The following is a 24,739-nucleotide window of genomic DNA, read 5'->3' as shown; positions in this document are numbered from 1 at the left end:
TGAGCAGCAAAACTTAAGAAACAGCCCCCCATATGCCTTGGAGGTTTACATTTTTACAGAACTATTAAACATTGTACACAATTGTTACATACTGCATGCAGTTATGGTTTAAAGGATGCCAAATAACATCATAATATTGAGCATAAAAAGTATAGGAACTTGTGTCCTGATTAGACAGTGGGCATGGCATTGTTTTGGGAACATCAGTGCTCCTTGGTTCTCAGTGATAGCCGGGTTAACCATTTTGCTCCTAAATAATGACCAGAGATAGGGAGAAAGAGAGAGAGAATGAGAGCCAGAGAGAGAGAGTGAGAGAGAGAGAGAGAGGGAGAGAGAGAGAGAGAATTGCAGAAAGAAAGCTAGACAGACAGACATGGAGGAAGAGAGAGGTAGAGATACAGAGAGAGAAACAGAGAGAGACAGAGAGAGAGAGAGAGAGACAGAGAGTGACAGAGAGAGAGCGAGACAGAGAGAAACTGACAGACAGACAGAGAATGACACACACACACACACACACACACACACACACACACACACACACACACACACACACACACACACACACACACATACACATACACATACACATGCACACACACACACACACACACACACACACACACACACAGTTACTGGTTCTTTCCCTTGCCAAGTTTATGTTTCAACCTGTTTGGATTTATGCAAACATATCGTTTCTATTACCATTTCATGAGCTGGACGTTTTTAGAAAGTCATTGTGTCAGACCCCTTAAGCAGAAACAGATGCTAGATATTATAATCAGCAACATTTAGAGAGAAATCTACACCCACTGCCAAAGATTTACCCACAAGCCCCAGGAGCACAACTTGCATATTAGACAAGCATAAAACGAACAACTTCATAGGTCATAACTAGAGTTGTTCCTTTCAACTTTGACTAAAAGCATGTTGATTTCTCCACTGACAATGATTTCCTCAGTGAGACAAACATGAGTTCAAGAAGGTTATTGGAGTGTTTGTTTTTCATAGTTTTATTTCTCCATTCTAATCGGGCGTTAATCTCTCAGTTTAAGGGGAATTATTTAAGAGACCAGTGTACCTCAAATTGCTTTTTTGTGTTTTTTCTTTCTACTCTACTCGGGCACTGTGCAGACAGTTTTATCCAGATCGACTTACATTGAGTTAATGTACAAGTCATTAAGGAGCAGGTAGGGGTGTTGGGGGGGGGGGTCCTTGCTCTAGGATGCCTAGAGGGAGGCTTGGGGACAATGCAGGGCTTGGACCCAGAACCTTTGGCCGTCAAACACCCAGAGACAAATGTTCACGCTCATCCAGGCATTCAACTGCTCCCCTCATGCCAAAGCGCCACACCGTAACACTCGTCTATGTAGTGTAGCCCCTCTGCTAAACACGCACCTGTTAGCATCTACGCAGATGGGTGTTAGTCCCCAATCTCACACCTTTTAGCGTCTGGGAGTCAAGACAGAGGAAGTAGAAGAGACCATAGACAAGGGGATGTTATGGGATCCCCTGTTCCCACTCCTCAGTATCTCAGGAGCTTTATCAGAGCTAGCCCATCTACACTGTGATGTGGGGAGAAGATTGTTTTGTCAGATGTCTAGCTAGCTATCTTTTTGCTTTGAGAGAGATGAAGAGATTACGAGGAGGAGGGGCAAGAGTTTTAACAGTTGGCATGGCCACACTTTTGAATGTTTTAAATGTTTTCTTCAATATATATATTTAATCAACACATAATAATGTTAAGATAAGTTTCACGTTACACCCTAGTTCCAAAACGAATGCTCATTTAAACAGGGAAGGTAACAGCCTATTTATTTCTGAAATAGTCTTAACACACTTGAATCCTCACTCTTTCCAAATGCCTTTCAGTACTTTGTAGTGTGCTCTTCTGTAAGTGACTTTCCCAAAACAATGGTGTTCCTGTTTCTGCCAACAGACAGTTACCCTTTAGAGATGGACCACAATTCAGCTTGGCCATGGAATTCTTTCCGGCTCTTTACAAAGGGCTTTGTCCTCTCTAACCCCCATTGACACGGCATGATACATTTCTGGGGTGAATGGAGGTATCTCTCATAACAGGACACCATGGACCTTATTCATCTGGCAGCCATCTTGGCTCTGAGCGCTAGCTGGAGGGGGAATTGAATGTGGAACGGGTGAATAAGGTCCATTGTTGGCTTCTTCTCCATTTGATGACGTCATAACTTGGTAATGGAAGAAAGGATGTGGGAGGACATTTAATGGAAGTAGAAAAATAAAGTAAATAGTAATATAGTAAATTAATGAGTATTTTATTTTTTCCACAATATTTGGGGAGAAGCATAGCAGACAGGGTTAGGGTTAGGGTTAGGGGCTAACCCTAGCTCAATTCCAACAAGATTTTGTGGCTGAAGTGAGGCAGGATCCAACGGTGCCAGTGAAATGTGGGAAAATAGGGCTTTGGGAAGATAGGGCCTTATTTTGAAAAACTCTTAGAAGAGAATAGAATAGAATATCTTGTCATTGTCATTGTAGCAAGTACAACGAAATTAGGTGCAGTCCTTGTTCAGTGCCAAAACATCACATTGAGGTAGTACGTACATATGCATAAATAAATAAATAAAAACTAAATTAAAACTATAAGAATAGCAAACTATAGTCAACTAAAGTGCACTAAAAAACACATAAGACACACCCACACAAACATTCACATTCATAAATGTGCTTAACACAAATGTGATACACAAATATGCTTTGGCAGAAACATTTAGTGAGGTTATGGCTGTTGGGTAAAAACTGTTTTGTAGTCTGTTTGTTCTTGTTTTCATGGACCTGTATCTCCTGCCTGATGGCAGTAGTTCAAACAGTTTGTGAACTGGGTGTGATGAGTCCTGCAGGATGGATTTGGCTTTTTTAAGGCAACGGGAGCTGTGCAGTTCGTCCAGAGAGGGAAGAGGGCAGCCAGCTTGAGAACCAGAGTCACAGACAGTAGGTCATTATGCTCTCTATAGAGCCGCAGTTAGAAGGACACCAGGAGTTTTTGGGGGATGTTGTTTTTCCTGAGAACTCTCTGGAAGTATAGTCTCTGCTGGGCCTTCTTCACTAGCCCAGTGGTGTTGACGCCCAAGGCCAGTTCATCCATGATCTTAACTCCCAAGAAGCGGAAGTCAGAGACCCTCTCCACACAGACCCCGCCTATCAGCAGCGGCTAGATGAAAGTCTTCTTCCTCCTATCATCCACAGCGAACTCCTTGGTCTTTGTTGTATTGAGGAGCAAGTTGTTAGCACTGCACCCCCCCACCAAACGCTCCACCTCGTCTCTGTAGGCGGTCTCATCCCCCTTGAGATTAGCCCCACTTGTCATCAGCGAATTTGACGAAGGTGTTGCTGTGGTGGGCGGGAGTGCAGTCGTGGGTGTAAAGGGTATAGAGCAGGGGACTCAGCATGCAGCCCTGTGGTGAGCCAGTGCTGAGGCTGAGGGTGGTGGAGGTGTGGGGGCCCACTCTTACCCTCTGAGTGCGGTCTGTTAAAAAGTCCTTAATCCAAAGGCAGGTGGAGTGTAGTATTTCAATGTCAGACAGTTTGAGCACCAGTCTGTGGGGGAGGATGGTCTTAAAAGCCATGAAGAGTCCATGAAGAGCAGCTGAGCATAGCTCCCCTGCTGCTCCAGGTGGGACAATGCAGCATGGAGGGCTGTGGCCACAGCGTCCTCAGTAGATCTTTTAGCCCTGTAAGCGAACTGATGTGGATCAAAGGTGGGGGGGATGAATGACATGATGTGACTACGAACCATTTTTTCAAAGCACTTCATCACCACAGGGGTGAGTGCTACTGGCCGGTAGTCGTTGAGGGTGGTGATATTTGTTTTTTTGAGCAGGGGCAATGGTGGAAGACTTCAAGCAGGATGGGACAGTGGACTGGGAGAGTCACTGGTTAAAGATCTTAGCAAACACCCCAGCCAGCTGGTCTGCACAGTCCTTCAGCACGGGTCGGGTCCAGCTGCCTTCCGCGGGTTGATAGCCAGCTGTGTACGCCTCACCTCGTGCTCCTCTACCGTGAGGATGATGACGTTGCTGTTGGCTGCTGGATGTGGCGTTAATGCATCTGGTTGCTTTGCCTCGAGACGGTCGAAGAAGTGGTTCAGCTCCTCCGCCAACGAGACACAAAACGCTACGAGAGCGTTTTGTGGAGCACGTTAATTGTCGAGAGGGAGGGACAGAGAGAGAGAGAGCGAGAGAGAGGCTTCAGAAAGGGTGTGCGCAGATAGTACAGTGGACCCTAGTTATGTTTACGCCAAAACCACAAATGCGATATATATATATATATATATATATATATATATATTGCCTAATTATATATATTGACTATATATATATATAGGCTATATATATAATTAGGCTATAATTATATTATTTAGCGTGTAATGAGACAATCTATAGCCAAATTGTCTAAGATGCCCGAGAATCTCCGGAAATATCAGCATGGGAAATCGGCGCATCAGACCCATAAACCTATACAGAAAGACGTCATCTCAAGCAGGAGAGAATGTTTGCGGTGCTGGTTTGTGTCACGTAAGTACAGGGCTCTCAAGTCTTATGCATTCGGCGTGAGACACACGCAATTCAACCCATCCACATGTGACCGGTTCGTTCTGCGTTGTGTTTCTTTCTATTTAATGAATGACGTGACCCACGATGTGTCTGGACTCGGGCACGCCGACGTCCATTTATTCGATCTGAATACACACATACACAAATAGCTTCCTTAGCCCTTGTGCCCTTACTCCAACTCTCTTCCCAAGGGTATCGCAACAAAGGGACCAACTACATACAATATTACAACAGAAATGATTGAAATAAAAGGAATAAAAGACATACCTGAATACACACATAAACAAATAGCTTCCTTAGCCCTTGTGCCCTTACTCCAACTCTACGAAACACACAGGGGGGGAAGGGGAACTAGCATGACTACACGAGGGTCAGTTATATGCTAGTACATCACACAAAACACAAAGTTCCCCATAACACAGAAATCTATCTAATAACTATGGATGATTATAAACCCCAGACTTCCAATTAAACAATATATAATCAAAATAACTAATATAAATAATGATAAATTATAAGATGGTCAAAGATTTGATTACAATATAAATGTACACACCTCTTCCCAAGGGTATCGCAACAAAGGGAAGAGGGCAGGGGGCGCGGGAAACTTATCGGGTTCTCTGGAATGTGGGCGGGAGTATAGTAGGAGGTGGAGCCAAATCAAAAAAATAAAATAGAGCTTAAGGCGGCATGGAAAGCTAAACTTCAGGTAATACAGAAAAACAAAAGGCATATAACACACCCTGTTACACTCACCCCCCAGAATTACACAAACATTTGAACCATAAATAAAACTTGCCCAGACCGGACTGTAAACCGACCACAAGAAAACCACGACTTCGGCAATAGGTGCCACCCAATAAAGAGTTAAGAGCAGCCAGAGGTTAGCTAAGCCCCTGGGAACACTATAGACAACGTGAAGTGCCATTTACACCACACATACATAGGCCATACTCGGACCGGGCAAATAATAACAAATAAAACAAATAAACAAATAAATAAAAACACTAATAATTCACTCGCCATGAGTAATACCAGGAGACATCTGTCACATAAGCTCAAACATGGATCACAGTGGATACTGGCCGAACACCCAGAATCGTTTCCAGTTGTGCCATGGACTCTATCAACCTAAAGACCGGCTTGATAACTCTCCCAAATCTTGAAGTGAGGCGATCACTTGTCTGAGAACCCTGAGGATGAGCATCAATTACCGGAGACACATGGGGCTCAGAGGAGGGGGATGACAACGGGGTAACACTAACAGCACCAGCAAGCCCATCCAATGCAGGAGGGACCATCAGAATGGTTAAGTCACGACTGCCATTGTCATCCTCATCCCTGACTGGGGACTGTTCACGGACCCACGAAGCTGTACGGTCATCACTACCGTCACTGACCCAGGAGAGCGAATCAGCCATAGTGGGATCAGCTGCACCACAGTCCGTCTCAATTGCTGATTCCTCACACTCAGGTAAGTCTGACTTGGGGCAGCCATCTTTCAGACTGCTGACGCCCAGGGCATCCAGACTCTCATCCAAGGGGAGGAAGCTGACCTGGAGCAGGAGATTCCGGTGCACCACCCTCTCATGTCCGACTCGATCCCTGATCTTATAGACGTGGAGAGAAGGCTTGGAGGCCACAACCGTGTGAACAACCGGCTCCCATTTGTCAGCGAGCTTACGCTTCCCTCTGCCACCCTTGTTTGCTACAAGAACCTGGTCACCGACGGAGAGAGGCAGACCCTTAACCTTTTTGTTATACTGGTCAGACTGGTGTTTCTGCTCAATAGCAGAGTTCTTCTGAGCCAGGAGTATAGCAGAGTGGAGGTCGCTCGCCAGAGACTTCACATAGGCATCATAGTCACAGACTGTCTCGTCACGGAGGACATTCTTGAACAGGAGGTCAACCGGCAGCCGAGGGACCCTCCCAAACATCAAATAGAATGGCGCAAAGCCAGTTGTCTCATGTGCTGTGCAATTATAGACAAACGTCATCGTCTGGACCATTTGGGGCCACTTCTGTTTGGATCTGGGAGGGAGAGACCGTAGCATGTCGCCCAGAGTGCGGTTGAACCTCTCTGTGCCGCCGTTCCCCATGGGATGGTATGGGGAGGTCCGAGACTTGTTGACACCAGCCAGCTCCAGAAGCTCAGCGATGAGCTCGCTCTCAAAGTTCGCACCCTGGTCAGAGTGGAGACGCTGAGGGAAGCCGTAGACACAGAAGAAGTTGTCCCAGAGCTTCTTCGCCACTTTCCTCGCCGTCTGGTCCTTGCAGGGGAAAGCATGTGCTAATTTGGTGAAATGGTCAGTGACCACTAGCACATCCACAGACTTGTTGTTACTGTCCTCGGCTGACCAGAAGTCAATGCAAACAAGCTCTAGAGGGGCAGTGGTCTTAATGCTCTCCAGAGGGGCTCTTGCTGCGGGCTCCGGGGTTTTGCTGAGAACACATCTGTGGCAGTTACGGACATGATCGCGTACATCCTTCTCCATATCACCCCAGAAGAACCTTTGACGGGCGAGAGAGAGAGAACGAGGCTGACCCTGGTGACCAGCCAGGTCATGAACACCAGACAATGCCTGTGACTTCAGGGACTCAGGCAGGATGTATTTGAACCTCTTGTGTTTTGTCAGTGGATCCCTGGTAACCCTGTAGAGGACTCCATGCAGTATAGTGAGCTTTTCCCACTGTTTCAGAACCCTCAGAGTACACTGGCTCTCGTTGCAGCGCTCACGCCTGGAGGGTCTCTGCTTCCTATCTACATAGCTGAATACTCTCGAAACGACCGAATCCTGCTGCTGATGGTTTTGCAGGTCTGCCAGTGAGAGAGAGGAGAACAAATCCTGGCCAGGAGGGATCAATGAGCTCAAGCGGTCACTCATAGAAGCAGCCCTCTGCCTCGGTGCTGAGTCACAGTCATCACAAGAGGAGAGGAGAGAGGAGACGTCATCCTCTGACATGGACACATCGACGGCCGCACAAGGAGCAACGCTCCCTAATGATTGAGGCTGACATGTCAGGCGGAATGAGTCCTGCACACATCCCTCCTCCACTTCACACACCTGTTCCAGCAGCCCGGAGTATGGCTCAGACAGAAGACGTTGGCTCAGAGGCTTCACAAAGGGGTCCCTGCTGAGGGCATCAGCCACCACATTCAGTCTCCCTGGAATATGTTTGATCTCGAAAGAGTATGGTGCAAGCTTAGAGACCCAGCGCTGCTCGCAGGCGTCTAGCTTCGGTTTGGTCATGATGTACGTGAGAGGATTGTTATCAGTCCAGACAGTGAACTTGTGACCTTTGAGCCAGTGGCTGAACTTGTCACACACAGACCACTTCAGAGCCAAGAATTCTAGTCAATGGGCAGGATAATTTGCTTGGCTGCGACTGAGGGACTTGCTGGCAAACGCTATGGGCCTGGCCTTCTCCTCGCCAGCAGGAACTTGCGAAAGGACTGCACCTAGGCCATCCAATGAAGCATCGGTGGAGAGAATGAATGGCCTATCGAAATCTGGGTGAGCCAACACCACACAATCGAGGAGCACCCTCTTCAAATCATCAAACGCCTTCTCACAGACAGGGGTCCAGTCCTGTGGAGTCAGCTCACGGAAGGTGCCAGCTCTCCTGGTACCACCAGTGCCTCTCCCCTTGCGTCTCTGGCCCGCTGTCAGGGCAAAGAGGGGCTTTGCGATGGAGGAACACCCAGGGATGAAGTGTTGGTAGTACAAGACCATTCCGAGGAAAGATCTCACCCTCTTCTGTGATGGTGTGCAGCCATCAGCTTTCATCAGATCTTCCCTACTGAAACCAGAGATAACTCTGACTTTCTCCTGGTCAACTGAGACACCACTGCTGTCCACCATATGGCCAAGAAATTTCACAGACTTCCTTAGAAAGTGACACTTCTTTTGAGCCAGCTTCAGATTGTTGGCCCTCAGCCGGGAGAAGACCTCCCCCAGACGACTCAGGGCCTCGCCTTCAGAGGGAGCAATGACTAACAGGTCATCCAGGTAACAAAGGAGGCTGGAGAAGTTCAGGTCCCCGAAAATGCTAAGCATCATCCGCATGAAGGACGCTGGACTGTTGCACAGGCCCTGGGGGAGCCTATTGTATTCATACAAGCCCAGAGGTGTCGTAAAGGCTGTGAATCTCCTGTCAGACTCATGGAGAGGGACGTTATAGAACCCTGATGTCAGATCCATGGTACTGAAAAAGGCATTTCCCCCAAGGGCGGCAAGGCAGTCACCCTGATGGGGCAGTGGGTGGGCGTCCTTGACGGTCTTTGCATTGAGCAAGCGAAAGTCAGTGCAGATTCTCAGGTCCCCGTTCTTCTTCCACACCATGACTAGTGGAGAGGCGTACTCACTCAGAGACTTGCTGATGATACCTTTCATCTCCATCTCAGACAGTACTTCTCTCAGGTGGTGGTAATGAGCAGGAGGGACTCTACGGTAGGGCAGTCGGAAGGGACGGTCGTCAGAAAGGTGGATACGGTGGACGAAGTCTTTTGCCTCCCCACAGTCTAGCTTGCCCTTGGAAAAGACATCCTGAAATTTTAACAACAGCTCAGCCAGCTCCTTCTTCCAATCAGCAGACACTTCACAGCCACCAATGTCTATGTCTGCTAACCCATGATCCTTCAGCAGCTGCACAGGATCAAGCATGGACTTCGAAGGAGTAGGAGAACCAGAAACATCAGACTGTGTCTCGCACAGACCTTGAGTGATGGGCAGGTCCTCAACAGCCAGACAGGGAGAGACGTCAGCCAGCTTGGCATTGTGGCGGAGCGTCACAGGGCTGTGTGTGGGGTTCAGGACCTTGACAGGAATCCAACGATCCCCCCACATGGGTGTCACGAGACGCCCCACCAGAATATTCTTTGGGGTTGACCGCGCCGAGGTGGGCTCCACGATCACAGTGCTCCCTGGGGACACAGGAGCGTTGCTCGGCAACTTCCCCCAGACCACATATTCCTGCTGAGGAAGGAGAGTGACGGCCTGCCTCAGCCTCACTGTGCCTATCTTACTCGGCAGCTCAGGGCCCGACCACCGTGAAACGCAGCTCAGGAGCTGGAGGAATTGCTCACACTCTGGGTCACTGCTACTGGAGGAGATGAGCTCCCAGTACCTCTCAGTGGACTTCATCTCCTGTATGATAGGTCTGATTACATTGCTCCCAAGTATGAACTCATCTCTCTGTCCAGGAACAACGAATGTCGGCACAATGAACTTAAATCCATAAACATCAACATCCAGATCGTAGATACACTTTGGCCGTGTAGTGAGGCCACCACAACCAATCAGCACCACATTACCAGGCACAGGATGAGGACAAGGGAAAACACCGGCAGCTCTCAATTTGGATTCTGCCTCCTCATTAAGCGTGCATGACATGCTGCCCGAATCTAACATTCCTTTCAATATAGACTGGCCACCGACTGACACTGGAGCATAAAACAACTCACTAGCTCTGTCCACTCTCTGCGACCCCACCATTATGACCGTCTTGTCTTCAGAAAGCTGGCTGCAACTATTTACGTAGACAGATTGCAAATCTCGTTCTCCAATGAGGGTTACTCCATCACTGCCCACGCTATCCCTCTCTCTACGTGGGCTGGCTAGTTTAAAGGTGCGCTGGAAGGACGGCTTGTCGACACAGCTGGAGATTGGGAGGCATTGGGGCATTCATGCCTGAAGTGACCCGGTCTGAAGCAGTTGAGACACAGCCTATGAAACCTGCAGTGCGCATTGGTTGTGTGATCCCCAGAGCTACATACTCTACACAGAGAACTCTGCTGATTCTGTGGACGGGCGTTCTGACGAGGACCCCTCTGACCAGTGGCAAGAGAAGCAGTACACATAGAGAGGACTCTGTCAAACATAGCGACCACCTGCTGAGGACGAAGCTCAACACCAGAGGAACTGGCAGTGACGGGAACAGGGACAGTAGCTGGAGCAGGATAGAGGGGGGACACAGGAGGGGCCTGGGGCGGGTTCATTATCATGTGGGCTGACTGAGGCTGGCAATGGGCAGAGACAGGAGCGATAGAGACAGGATGAGGCAGTGATTGGTGTATCACCGAAGGGGCCTGATGTGGTTCACTATGCTGGGGACGATGAGAAGACACAGCCACAGGACTCTGGCTGCACACCGACACATTCACTGCATTTTGGGCATGAGCTGTATTTCTTCTCAGACTCGTCATGTGATCATCCAGTCTCTCCTGAACCTCCGCTGCGGTCCACAGTTCAGGGGACTTCAACTTAAACGACATGGCGAGACCGGGGTCAGAGCAGTGGGTAATGAACATCATGACCACCTCAGTACTAGGGTCCTCAACGCCCTTTCCACGCCTACGGAGGCACTCATCAGCGACATCAACAGCCTTGTTAAGGCGGATCCAGTAATCCATCATGTCCTCACCAGCCCTCGGGGCAGTGCTGTAAAAGTCTTTCATAGGGAGGCTTGAGAACGTAAGCTCACTGAAGTTGCGCTTTAGAATGTCAAATACAGCTGTCGGGAATTCACTAGAATCTAACTCAGGGTGGCTGCGAAGAGATACCTTCACCACGTCTCTCGCTTTACCAGTCAGTCTCGCCATAATCAAATCAACCACCTCAGTGCACGTATTGCACTTCATCCTACCCAGATAACACTTCATCATGTCTTCCCATTCATGAATGGAGAATGTATCCGTGTGGTCACCCCTGAAGTATGGTGGAGCTCTAGGGTCTGACTGAACAATCACCTTCAGCTGTGATGGATCAGTAATGCCAAGGGATTGGTGGCCCGGGGACTGGGGCAGAGTACTACTGGGCTGGTGCATGGTGTTGAGGCTGGCTATAATGCTATCGCCTATCTGTTTGGCCAAATCCGCTACTAGGCCACCCAATGACTCTACGGTAACAACCTGGGTAGGCTGAGGGGCTATGGGTGCCATGGGTGTAGAGCTGGCGGCGGGACCTACTGGTAAACTAAACTCTGACTGGTCAACAGAGTACTCCTGATTACCAGGGGCTACCGGCCTACCCCTCCCAAACCCAAATGGAGTGACCCTCTGGCCCCTCCCCAACCCAAAAGTGACGTTACGCCCAACAGGGCCCTGACCAGCCAAAATATCTGCACTGAAAGAATCCCCACTGGACATCTTACAAAACGAGATATTTGACCCTCTGCCCTTAAAAATAAATAAAATAAATCTAACAGAAAATAATAGTCTTGGTGACTAAAACAACTGCACAAAACACATAACAAAATAAAAATAAAATAAAAACCTCTACAATCAATACCCTTCCCCAATACACACAGTAAGAGAGACTAAACACGACAATACACTTCCAAAGAATAACCCCAATGTAAAACAGAAGACAGAAAAAAAAATATATATATAAAAAAAACATATATATATAATTATTTATTTCTTACGCACCCAACTATAGCAAAATAGCGCAGTATTTTCTTCCCCTTTAAGCACTCTTAACGACTACCGTGTACCTCACGCGCACTCAGCGCTTATAATACCAGGGGCAGGGGCAGGGCCGACAGCGGCGAACACGGCGAGGAGACGATGGAGATAGGGCCGAGCAGCAGAGCAGGGCAGGCAGCGGCGGGCGCACCCCGACGACCAGGCAGGCGATGATGGTCGGCGATCCGACGGGTCAAACGGCACCAAGTGTGACTGGTTCGTTCTGCGTTGTGTTTCTTTCTATTTAATGAATGACGTGACCCACGATGTGTCTGGACTCGGGCACTCCGACGTCCATTTATTTGATCTGAATACACACATACACAAATAGCTTCCTTAGCCCTTGTGCCCTTACTCCAACTCTCTTCCCAAGGGTATCGCAACAAAGGGACCAACTACATACAATATTACAACAGAAATGATTCAAATAAAAGGAATAAAAGACATACCTGAATACACACATAAACAAATAGCTTCCTTAGCCCTTGTGCCCTTACTCCAACTCTACGAAACACACAGGGGGGGGAAGGGGAACTAGCATGACTACACGAGGGTCAGTTATATGCTAGTACATCACACAAAACACAAAGTTCCCCATAACACAGAAATCTATCTAATAACTATGGATGATTATAAACCCCAGACTTCCAATTAAACAATATATAATCAAAATAACTAATATAAATAATGATAAATTATAAGATGGTCAAAGATTTGATTACAATATAAATGTACACACCTCTTCCCAAGGGTATCGCAACAAAGGGAAGAGGGCAGGGGGCGCGGGAAACTTATCGGGTTCTCTGGAATGTGGGCGGGAGTATAGTAGGAGGTGGAGCCAAATCAAAAAAATAAATAAAATAGAGCTTAAGGCGGCATGGAAAGCTAAACTTCAGGTAATACAGAAAAACAAAAGGCAATTGTGTAATTATAATTTCAAGGATATAACACACCCTGTTACACACACGCTCAAACCTGGTCTCACGAAAATACGTGACAGTGTCACGTTATTTAATTTATTGAAACGTGATCAGGGACAAGTATTTTCTAAATTTTGTATTTCAATGGAAGTATTTGTCGTGTCACTAAGCACGACTTCCAAACTAAGGTTCTGCCCGGGAGCATTCTCCCTAATGTCCCTTAAGGAGCTCCGTACAGATCATTCATTGTTGAAATAGATATCGGCCGATATCGGAATAGATATCGGCCGACCCGGCCCGCGTCGGGCTCGGGCAGAGAATCTAAACACTGACTGGAACTACTTAGCAGGTGTGGCCTATATCAGGAGTTAATGCACGCCCTGCAGACAATCAGAATACGAGTATTCCCCCAGACCGTGGTATAAACAATATTATTCACGAGTTATAATCAACCCCTACATCAATATGAATGATAACCCATTAAATACAGTATGATTTCTAGATGTCATGGCAACGTCCGCTCGCAACACTGGACTTGCGAGGCATCGACGCAGACTTTCATTCACATAGCCAAAAACAAGAGAATAGATGGCTAGATAAAATAAACATCAAGACATACAATTCTAAAAAGAACAGATGAAGCAGCTACCCTTTTTTCCTTTGCGGTTTGCCTACAGAGCATCGCACCTGCATTTAATGTATCCGTGAATTATCACATTTTCTCAGAATCAAAGGTGAAAGTAGAAACGGGTGGCCAAAAGCTGTCATATTGTTAGTTATCACAGACAATTTTAAGTAGAAACGGGTGGCCAAAAGCTGTAATTTGTTAGTTATCACAGAAAATTTTCAACAATGAATGATCTGTATGGAGCTCCTTAAGGGACATTAGGTAGAACGCTCCCGGGCAGAACCTTAGTTTGGAAGTCGTGCTTAGTGACACGACCAATACTTCTAATTGAAATACAAAATTTAGAAAATACCTGTCCCTGATCACGTTTCAATAGATTAAATAACGTGACAGTGTCACGTATTTTCGTGAGACCAGGTTTGAGCGTGTGCATGGGTTGAATTGCGTGTCTCACGCCGAATGCATGAGACTTGAGAGGCGTCGTCAGCCCCTTTTTACTGGGGCACGTGCCCCAGTAAAAGTCTCCAGTGCCCCAGTAAAATTCCATTGATCAGATTCATTATTAAATTAATCTGCAGAAGCGCCGCTCTCGCTATGGAATCGGCAAGATTCATCAAGTGCATCTCCTGCTGCCTCGGGAGTCTTCAGTCGAGCCTGCCACTTACCAGCCAATCAAAAAACGAAAGGGGCTACATAAAAGCCAATCAGAAAATAGCACTACTGTATCTGGGTAAGATTTAATGCAACAACCAATGAAAAAAAACAGTTATTTCCGGATTCGTCCACGTAACTCTGAATGTTTCGTTTGAAACCGCGGGAGCTGGAAACAGCACAGAGTAAGTCATCTCCTGTTTTAACGTAACAACAAATTCACAACTTGTTTGACACAAACAATGACAACTTGATTGCTGTTAATTTTGGATCCCAGATAATTAGCACCAGTTTTTCAATACTGAGCGTCTGTAGCCTGAAGTTTTATAGCACACAGACACACACACACACACACACACACACACACACACACACACACACACACACACACACACACACACACACACACACACACACACACACACACACACACACACACACACACACACACACACACACCATGCGTGCACGCACACACGCAGAAATTAATAATGAATGAAAAATTGTCCGTCTTCAAAACTTGAGAGGTCTGTAAAAGTATAGGCATTTGTTTTGTGAAGCTGTCCTGTAAAACTAAACATTCGCCTTCTGAAAAACGATCAGAAAATTCTTTACGGGCTAAGGGAGAGGAGCAGTGAGGAGAGATGAGGACGAGGGAGGTATGATAATTGCCCACATTAACGTCAACATTAATATTTATGCTGGTAATAGCCAACAATTGCTAGTATGATGTGCTGTGATTTGATCAATGGTTTATTTTTGCCTAGTCAGTTTTGTCTATACTGAAAACGGTAAGCTTCCCTGTTGTTAATTATGAAAGCCTATGAAATGCATGCAGTGAGTATACTTAGGCCTATTTGTTTGGATGCTTCTGGCTAGTGGCTGCTACACTGATTGAGGGGCAGAGTGCTGGAGGAGAAGGAGGAGAAGGAGGAGGAGAAGGAATAGAAGGAGGAGGAGGAGGAGGAGGAGAGGGGAGAAAGAGCACAGGCTGGGGGGTCCAGGGCCAGGCAGGGGGAGGAAGAGGAGAGAGACAGGCAAGGATCGGATGAGGACATGTTGGGGGCTAGACGCAAAACTATTCAGAATATGGAGGAGGATATCTGTGACCTAGGGGAGATATGTGATGGTCCAAATCAGGTCATTAGATTAGCATCACTGTTGTCCTATTAAAGTATCAACGTTATTGTCCTTATAACCTCCTCATGAACTTCGATGTTCATCATCATGAATGATAACTGTTGTCCTAGGAAGACAAAAAACAAAACTAAAACTAAAACAAATTAGCCATAATGTGAATATCCACTGTGTGTCTCCCTGTTTCTCTCTCCCTCCTTCGGGAGAACACGCTCTCTCTCCCTCCTCAGTACGGGGTGCTGTTTGGTGCAAGACAACAGATAAGGGTGGAATGTGGCTTCTCTCTCTCTCTCTGTGTCTCCCTCCCACGTTGGGTGCGGCCATAACGCCTTGAAAGCGAGTGTGCCAGAGGTGTAGCCATGGTTTCAACATTGGGGGGGACAAATGCCTGGGGGTGGGGTCCGGCCCCCCCAGGCAAAGATTTTGAACATGCATTAATCTGGTGCACTCTGAGAGCAAAATCTCAATACCTAGCACCTAATTTTGAAGACCTTTCTAGGGATGGATGTTTAAAACACTTTAATACTGGATGTGACCAAGCAGTCTGGGAGTGTGGAAGACTTGAAATTGGGAAAAGGTTGACACACAAATACTTCAGAGCTCTGTTTTCCTTTACTTTTTTAATTAAATATAACATTTTGTGCTCCTCAATATTTCAACCAATCCAGTCAGTTCCTTTTTTCCCACATTCAATTCATTGATGTTTTGTCTTTTTTACAAAACACACACAAACAAACACCTGCACCACCACAACAAGGACACAAATCCAGCCAGTACTTCCATTACATTTTTTATTGCATAACCATAACATTTGCCAATGTTGAGTAAAACCCACCCAGGTGCATCTATCTCATGGACCTAAATAGAAGTCACCCCAAAACTTTTGTTATCCCTCAGAAAACATAAGATTTTCAGATATTTTCAACCACTTGTTTAATAAGTACATAGATGAGTTTCATGAGAGAGCGCACTGAGCTAATCTCATGGTGAAACCATTAGCCGTAATGAATGATGCACTGTTAAAGAATTGGACATGTCAAGGACATAACCTAAATGTTTTCTGATTAGTTATGGATTAATCTATGAATACATACATTATGCAATGTTTTGTAACTTTGAATGACACTTGACTTAATAATTATTAGATTGCTATATTAGCAAGTGCAACGCTGCTGTGTAAAGTTGTGTGTCAACTGAAGGAGGCGAGAAAAAAAAAAGAGATGAAGATGATGAAGACAGCGGTTTTAGTATGATACTGTTGCACATAAGTATCTAATCCGTTATTTTATTTTTTTCAAAAAATTTCAAACTTTCTGTCTCTCCCGCTGGCTCACTAGCTCTACTCTGAACGCAACAGAGGAAACATAGAAGGAATCATATCACAGATATCAGCAAACTATTTACCAGCAGACTACTGAAACACACTCCATGCATTTAGATCTAATGGGGAACATTTCGGAACATTGAGACGTCGGCATAATGAGGCGTTGGAATTACGGAATGGGGCCGGGGCCAACGTCATCTAGCTGTCTTATTACATAGGTAACACATAGCTAATGATGCTGCTCGCTAGAGAAGCGACAAAAACCCACGAAATTTGAGAGACACTATCAAAAGCTTCATAACTTACCTGTGTTTTCGATCGTAACATGCCACTATTTTGCTGTTGTTGATGTTTTTGATTCCGTGGTCATGTAAAAAAGACAGTTGATGACCAATGCAATCGAGTGACACAAGTCACCGTCACCGAGCCGCACGTGCGGGGACGAATCAAATCATGGATCTATCCCATTGGCTAGCTAGCCCGAACAGCCATATTCTCATTGGCTGTAAGAGCTGTAGATAGAATCGGATTGAGTTATTTAGGGTGTGCGGCGCGCACTGTGTGCAGAGATGCGTTCAGGGAACGGAGTGTACTTCAGGGAAAACCTAAGTGTTCTACCCATAGAAATATTGAATTGCTATATCCCTATTCCCAGCGATTTATTGGGGGGGACATTTGGGCATATCTGAACATTGGGGGGGACTTGTACCCCCCAATGTATATGGCCGCTACGCCTATGGAGTGTGCTCTGGGGGCTGGGTGTGAGAGAAACCATGGGTAGTTCCTTTTCTCGGCCAGCAGAGGGGTTGTTCAGGTGAAACCTATGGACAGAGACTACAAGGAACTTCAAACATGGCAGACAGGGAACTACAAATTTATCAAAGCCTGAAAACTCAACAGAGCTCTACCTGCATTCCTTGGATATGTGGTATTTTATGGCGTATGGCCACCACACGCTTTCAGTTGAACACAATCTATTTCCTTTCTCTGTACTGTGTGTTAGTGTGTCTCTCTGTACTGCCTGAATGGTGTAGCTCGACAAATGGGGGGGGAAATGTGTTCTCTCTCTCTCACCCTTCCTCGCTCCCCTTAGGGTCAAGCAGCAGCTAGGACCGTTAACAGATAAGCCTGGAATGCAACATCCTCAACTCTCCATCATGGAACAAGGCCTAATAACTATCTCTCACACACAAAAAGATCCTTCTGTCCCTTCATTCACAAATAACTTTTCACTTTATTATATATAACTTAATACTGCTCCCCCTTTCCAAATTTCTATATGCACAAAACTAGAAGCTGACCACCGAAATTGGTACAGGCCTCGTCAGGCCGAACCAAAACACCCTCACAGGTTCTAACTTCCATACAATTTTAGGGAGGGGAACTACAACATGAGGTGGAGTAGAGGACTTCAAATATGGTGGACGGGGACCTCAAATGGGAGGACTACACATATGGGAAAGGGGATTACACTCTGGGCCTGAAAACCATACAGAGCCCCTTCTCGTGGTCCTGAAACAACCGTTCATTGTTAGAAAAACACGCACTCTATCGCTACCTCCAACTGTCTAGAGGGAAAATGGTCCCTCTCGATCGTCCTTCGACTTTAGCTCTCCTTGCTATCTCTCCTTGCTATCTCTCTCGCTCCCTCTCACACAAACACACACACACACACACACACCTAAACAGACCTCTCATTCTGTCTCCTCTAAACGCACACACAGAAACATCACCTCTTGCGTACACGCGCACAGAGACGCACACAGCCTTTCTCACTCTGTCTCCTCTAAACGCACACAAAGAGACATATCAACAGACTTTTCTCATTCTGTCTCCCGCAGACGCACACAGAAACATATCAACAGACCTCTCGTTCTGTCTCTCTTTCACCCATGCTCTCCTATTCTTCCACCCATGCTGACTCTCGTTCTCGACTCCATACACACGCACTTGCTCTCTGGTCGTGAAGGTGGGGGTGAGAGGTCTCTGCTATCCCTAGTCTGCGTCAGTTCAGGTGTTTGTCCGTCAGTCCCCGCATATGCAATGAATATATGGCCAAGAAATCGTTGTGCTTCTTCGGGCGCCTCAGATTCACTTATCAAGGGCGGCGAGCCTTAGGCCTCGAGGGTGTTCTTTCACCACGCAACGAGCCTAGTTTATCTTATTCTCTCTGTGTGTCACTCATGCCCGAGGCATACCGTTTCCTCTGCAAAGGGACTCTAACCCTGATAAAGGACTCTAACCTTCTTACCACATAGAATTATTTAATACACAAACGCCGGTGGGGATCACAACCCTCTTTAAAACGCCGGTGGGGATACTAAACCCTCTTTAACACGCCGGTGGGGATACTAAACCCTCTTTAACACGCCGGTGGGGATCCTAAACCCTCTTTCACAAGCCGGTGGGGATACTAAACCCTCTTTAACACGCCGGTGGGGATACTAACTTCTTTAAAACGCCGGTGGGGATACTAAACCCTCTTTAACACGCCGGTGGGGATCCTAAACCCTCTTTCACAAGCCGGTGGGGATACTAAACCCTCTTTAACACGCCGGTGGGGATACTAACTTCTTTAAAACGCCGGTGGGGATACTAAACCCTCTTTAACACGCCGGTGGGGATCCTAAACCCTCTTTCACAAGCCGGTGGGGATACTAAACCCTCTTTAACACGCCGGTGGGGATCACAAACTTCTTCAAAACGCCGGTGGGGATACTAAACCCTCTTTAACACGCCGGTGGGGATCCTAAACCCTCTTTAAAACGCCGGTGGGGATCACATACACATCCATTACTTGGCCATCGGTAGTCTTGTATCACTATGCCCGATTCTTATAGGCCCTATGGTCTCGAAGGTATTCCTTCACCATGCAACGAGCCGATATTCGATGTGTCACGCGTTCAGGGTCAATCGGGTTTATGGGGAAATGCTGGGATGCAGTCCTATTCGTCCCCACGAGATATCCCGTAGCGAACCGCTCTCACAGTCTCACCTCCTAATGTGGTTCCTATATAACTATGCAGAGTTTGGATTTTATCAACAGGTTCTGCCTACCTTTTGTTGGGCGATCGCGAGGTGAGACTGCAGGAATCGGTCCGGTGCTCCGGGGTCCCGAGGTCGTGCCGCTCTCCGTCTCTCGTTTCCCAGTTGCGGTTCAATTTCAGAAAAAATACCACCGTCGGGGTCACCAAATTGAGGGGAAAAACGGTCTGTCTAGTTACTGGACCAGATGAAATGAGACGGAGAGGTAATAAAGTCTGTCGGCACGAGGACCTTGGATTTATTAAGTAAAGTGGCAACGGTTATACAGAGTCATAAAGCGTGAGAGATCGAATATGTCTAAGTCCCTAATCAGCGCTGATGGTTCGTCCGGAGCTTCGCCTCCGTGGAAGGTCTGCTTCAGAAGAAGATGAAGAGTCCCTGTGTGATGCAGTCTTATGCTGTATCCTCCTCTCGATGAGGTGTGTGCGTTTGAGGTGTGTGCGGTTCTGTGTGTTTTTGCTGCACCTTGGCTCCCAGGCCCTGGGTCTTCTCCTAACGGGGAGAGCTCCTCGTGTCTCCGGTGTGATAAATTAAAACGGGGGAGTGCCCCCCGAAGTGTATCGTGTGTGATAATTTAATGTGGCTCTGAGGCCCCTAGTATCTGCATGTGTTCCTTCTAGTGGGGGAGAGCTTCGAGGTGTCTCCTGTGTGATAAATTAATGTGGCTCTCCCGTTCTTGAGGATGACTGGTGCATTGTCTGAGTGTCAACCATTTGCCTGGGAAATGGGGCCTTCGGCTCTGGCCTTGACCTGACTATATTATCATGTTTGTGTTATGTGTTCGTTGGGTTTAGAGCAAGAGTCGACTATATATTAATGTGCCTGCCATGTGATGTGCTCATCAGGTTATTTTTCCCAACACAGATGGTCACGCTTTTATGATCGCAATGCTTTTCAGTCAGCAAGCCAGACCTCCTGTGTTATGAGTTCCAAATTCAGTGCCTTTTTAGTCAGCCAGCCAGATCATCTCGGTGTCTTGTAACACGCTTTATAAGTTAATTATATTTAAATTATTATAGCCATCGAGCCTTTATTTTCGTGGAGTTATCGTTACATCCTCTCTTGTTCAATCAATATAAATACACAGTGGAAAGGAGTGAGAGGGAGCCATAGAGAGTGACACTGATGAACTGGGGAGCCAAGTAGCCTAACTGATATGCTTAAGAGGCCCATCAGCCCATCATTCTTTCAAACCTTCGTAAAAAATTTCAGTTTTTCCCAAAACTCCTCTTTACATGAACGCGCTTGCACTGCTCTAACAACGTTCAGAGGCTTGTAACTGTCTACTGACACAGTGCTTAAATGGGCTCTGTAGGAGGGGGAGACGCAGGAATGTTGTTGGATTCAACTATTTGTGCATGGCAGCAAAAAAATATCTCCCCATCAAGGCCAACAGCAGAGTAGCCTATGAAAAGAATAGACTAATATGAATTAGGCCTAGACCGACATATGCTATATCAGTCCTAATCCTGAACGCACGTTCGTAAATTTTTCACGGCATTTTCCCACAGACAGACACTTTATTTACCCCAAACTAACTTTCATAATCCAGCAGGTTACACAATACAAATAACTCTTACACAAATACAGACAGCCTATACAGTAGGCTAATACAGTGCCCACCTCAGCAAAAGGTCAAATGTAAAAAGAAGATATAAGCTAAATTTAAAATACAGATGCTGTAGCCTACATAAAAATACAGATGCCTCAGGAAATATGAAAATAGGATACAATGTATAAATATGCAAAACTAGGATATAACTAGGCTATAATGAGAATACTTGGTTACAGCTGTGCAATGACTATCCTCCTAAATTAAATTAGTTATATGGAAAGATTTTTGTCTATGGAATGATCCTGTCACTTTACTACCACACATTGTGTGTGTCAGTAAAGTGATGAGGTAGGAGAATCCGTGTATGGTTCGTTCTTTGAATATTCCAATTTAAAACAAAATCAGAAAAAACAATTAACAGGATTGTTTTTTGTTTGTTCTGATTTGGTTTTGAAACTGAAAAAGGGCAAAAGGAATAAACAAATAAACGGCATTTGATTTTGTGTTTGTGTGTTGGTTTTTAAAACCCAAAACAGAAAAACAAATAGGGCCTACAAAAATAGATACATTTATAGTTATAGGCTACACCAGAAGGCAGAACGCAGCGAAGAAAAAAGAGCCAACCACCTAAACCAGCAATAGACTGTCTAGACTGTCTTAGTTATGGCTGCACTTGAACCTTATGGTGATTTTATTCGTGAACTATTTGACACTGGAAAGACGCACAACGCGATCAGTACCGCTCTAAAGCAATCTGGTGCCCCGAAGTGCTCCGTTATGAAGGTGAGGAGGTTCTGTGTGGAGCACAACCTTCGAAGAAGAAATCTAATTTCCGATTTAGCTTCAGATCGTCCACTCGCAGACTAAGTCACCGGCTCCCATGGGAAACAATAAAGCTGGCCATTTTAGAATGCGAGAGACTCGATGGAACGTTTGAAACGTCTTTATATGTATTTTTTTTTTAACAACCTCTTGCCTACAGAGCAAGCGTCTCTATCGATTGGGCCACGGCCACGGTGACCACACTGTTGGAACTGGATTTACTAATATATATCTATATGACGCTACAACTAACAACAAATGAGAGGAGAACTCCTCAAAGCAGATCTGTGCTAAACTGATTTGGTCTGCTTGTCTTGTTCAGCGATTGGGCGCAAACACTTCAAATGCATTGGCTGAGAGAGAAGGGCGGAGATTATTAGCATACTAGAGAGACGCCGTATTTTACGCCGTTGTGATGTGCACAAACGTGGCGTATTTTACGTGCGGTTTGATGTTCAAAACGGCGCTTTTTACGCGCGCTCTTGAAAGGCTTAATTGCCTTTTTTTGCGCATGAAGGCGTAAAATACGCAGTTTTTCTACATTTTACGGCATAATGAAGGTGATACGCGACTAACTGATGACGTTTTCTGGCGGGGATGGCTTGCCAGACGTTTGTGCACATCACAACGGCGTAAAATACGGCGTCTCTCTAGTATGCTAATAATCTCCGCCCTTCTTTCCTCTCAGCCAATGCATTTGAAGTGTTTGCGCCCAATCGCTGAACAAGACAAGCAGACCAAATCAGTTCAGCACAGATCTGCTTTGAAGATTTCTCCTCTCATTTGGCGATAGTTGTAGCATCATATAGATATATTTATTAGTAAATGTAGTTGCAACGGTGTGGTCACCGTTGCCGGAGGTTGTCGGATTGAATGGAGGTTGTCGGATTGAATCCATCTATTGTCAGATTTGTGCTTTCGTCAGATGGTCACGCTTTTATGATCGCAATGCTTTTTAGTCAGCAAGCCAGACCCCCTGTGTTATAAGTTCCAAATTCAGTGCCTTTTTAGTCAGCCAGCCAGATCATCTCGGTGTCTTGTAACACGCTTTATAAGTTAATTATATTTAAATTATTACAGCCATGGAGCCTTTATCTTCGTGGAGTTATCGTTACATCCTCTCTTGCTCAATCGATATAAATACACAGTGGAAAGGAGTGAGAGGGAGCCATAGAGAGAGACACTGATGAACTGGGGAGCCAAGTAGCCTAACTGATAGGCTTAAGAGGCCAATCATTCTTTCGAACCTTCGTAAAAAATGTCATGGGATGTGAATAGGGAACCACACACACGTGCCCCCGAATCCCATGTCATACTCACATTCTATGTCCTTCAGAATGTTCAGAAATCCCATCAGTTAGGGAACCTATGCCGTTGGTGGTTATGTTTTAATCAAGGTTTCTAAGAGAGAGTGAGAGACCGAGAGAGTGAGCCAGAGAGAGAGAGAGAGCGATAAAGAGGGACAGCGAGAGACGACAGAGAGAGTGACAGAGAGAAAGAGAGACAGCGATATAGAGAGATAGAGACAGAGAGAGAGAGAGACAGAGACATGGAGAGTAAGAGAGTGAGAGACAGAAAGTCAGAGAGAGAGAGACAGATAGAGAGATTCTAAGATTCTATGTCCTTCACACTTTTCAGAAATCTATGTGGTTGGTGCCTCACTAAAGTTTAATCAGGGTTTCTAAATGAGTCTCAGATGGAACAAGAGGAAAGGCAAACTGAGGCAGACAGGGTACACGCTGTCCTGGCTTTGAAGTAGAATGTACGTTCCCTTGAGCAAGGTATCCAGGCTACGGCAAAAGAGCTCCTGCAACCTGGAATGCAACCCTCAACCGTCTCATTCAGCCCGGGGGCTGGCAGACATTTTCCAGTTGACCTGTCCTATGTGGCGGACAGGTGGGAGAGAATTAGGGGAAAACGAGACGCGCTGGAGGGGCTAAACACTAGTCACCGTCAAGCGGTTGACCTCTCATCAGGAGCTGTCTGCCAGGCCCTCAGTAATCTAGGAGTAGTTGTGTCGGTTATCCACTGAGACAGGCTGGCCAGGGCATGACATTGACAACAGTAATGAGGCGTCAATGGCACTTCAAAAAAAACCCTGATGTAACCAGACAGGGTAAGTGCTGTACTCTGTTTTATCAATGCTTTACAAGATAAAACTGATAACTGCAACTTTATAAACCGTTGCATTCCTATGGTTTGTGTAGCAAGCAGGTCTACTACTAAATATTGATGTTGAGTTGAAAACATTTTGCAACCATGGGCATGTTACTCTCGTATACACAGGCAAGATGCCTCCTGACCCTGCTCCTTAATGACGTGTCTCTGAATTCGTTGTTCATCGCGTTGGATTTCAGCATCTGTTAATAACAAAATAGCAAATAGAAGTGAGAAAACAACTCCTTTACTAGTCATCTAACATCTTCTCCTTTGTACAACTCTTCTGTTTACATATTGTTTGTTCCAACCATTGCTGTGATTTGCTGTTACACAACAAAACCAGGGGGCCACCACAGAGGGCTGGTAGGATTCCTGTGAACACAGAACCGTCTTGTCTCAGCCTGCATCTCTCCCGCACTCACTTTATTGTTCATTTATTCTCT

General features: G+C 46.1%; 1 protein-coding gene and 1 long non-coding RNA gene across 2 annotated transcripts in view; both read left to right on the top strand.

Annotated features, from left to right (window-relative positions):
* The window catches only part of LOC132456368 (collagen alpha-1(XVIII) chain-like), a 108,413-nt gene that overhangs the window by 21,068 nt on the left and 62,606 nt on the right, over nt 1–24,739 (top strand). The gene's annotated exons all lie outside the window — the stretch shown is intronic.
* Nucleotides 21,279–21,817, top strand: LOC132455537 (uncharacterized). Its single transcript, XR_009525275.1, has 2 exons — nt 21,279–21,681; nt 21,736–21,817. It is a non-coding gene; the product is annotated as an uncharacterized LOC132455537 (long non-coding RNA).

The sequence above is a fragment of the Gadus macrocephalus genome, chromosome 4 (assembly GCF_031168955.1).
Source record: "Gadus macrocephalus chromosome 4, ASM3116895v1".
Taxonomy (NCBI): Eukaryota; Metazoa; Chordata; class Actinopteri; order Gadiformes; family Gadidae; genus Gadus; species Gadus macrocephalus.
This window is presented reverse-complemented; position numbering and strand designations above follow the sequence as displayed.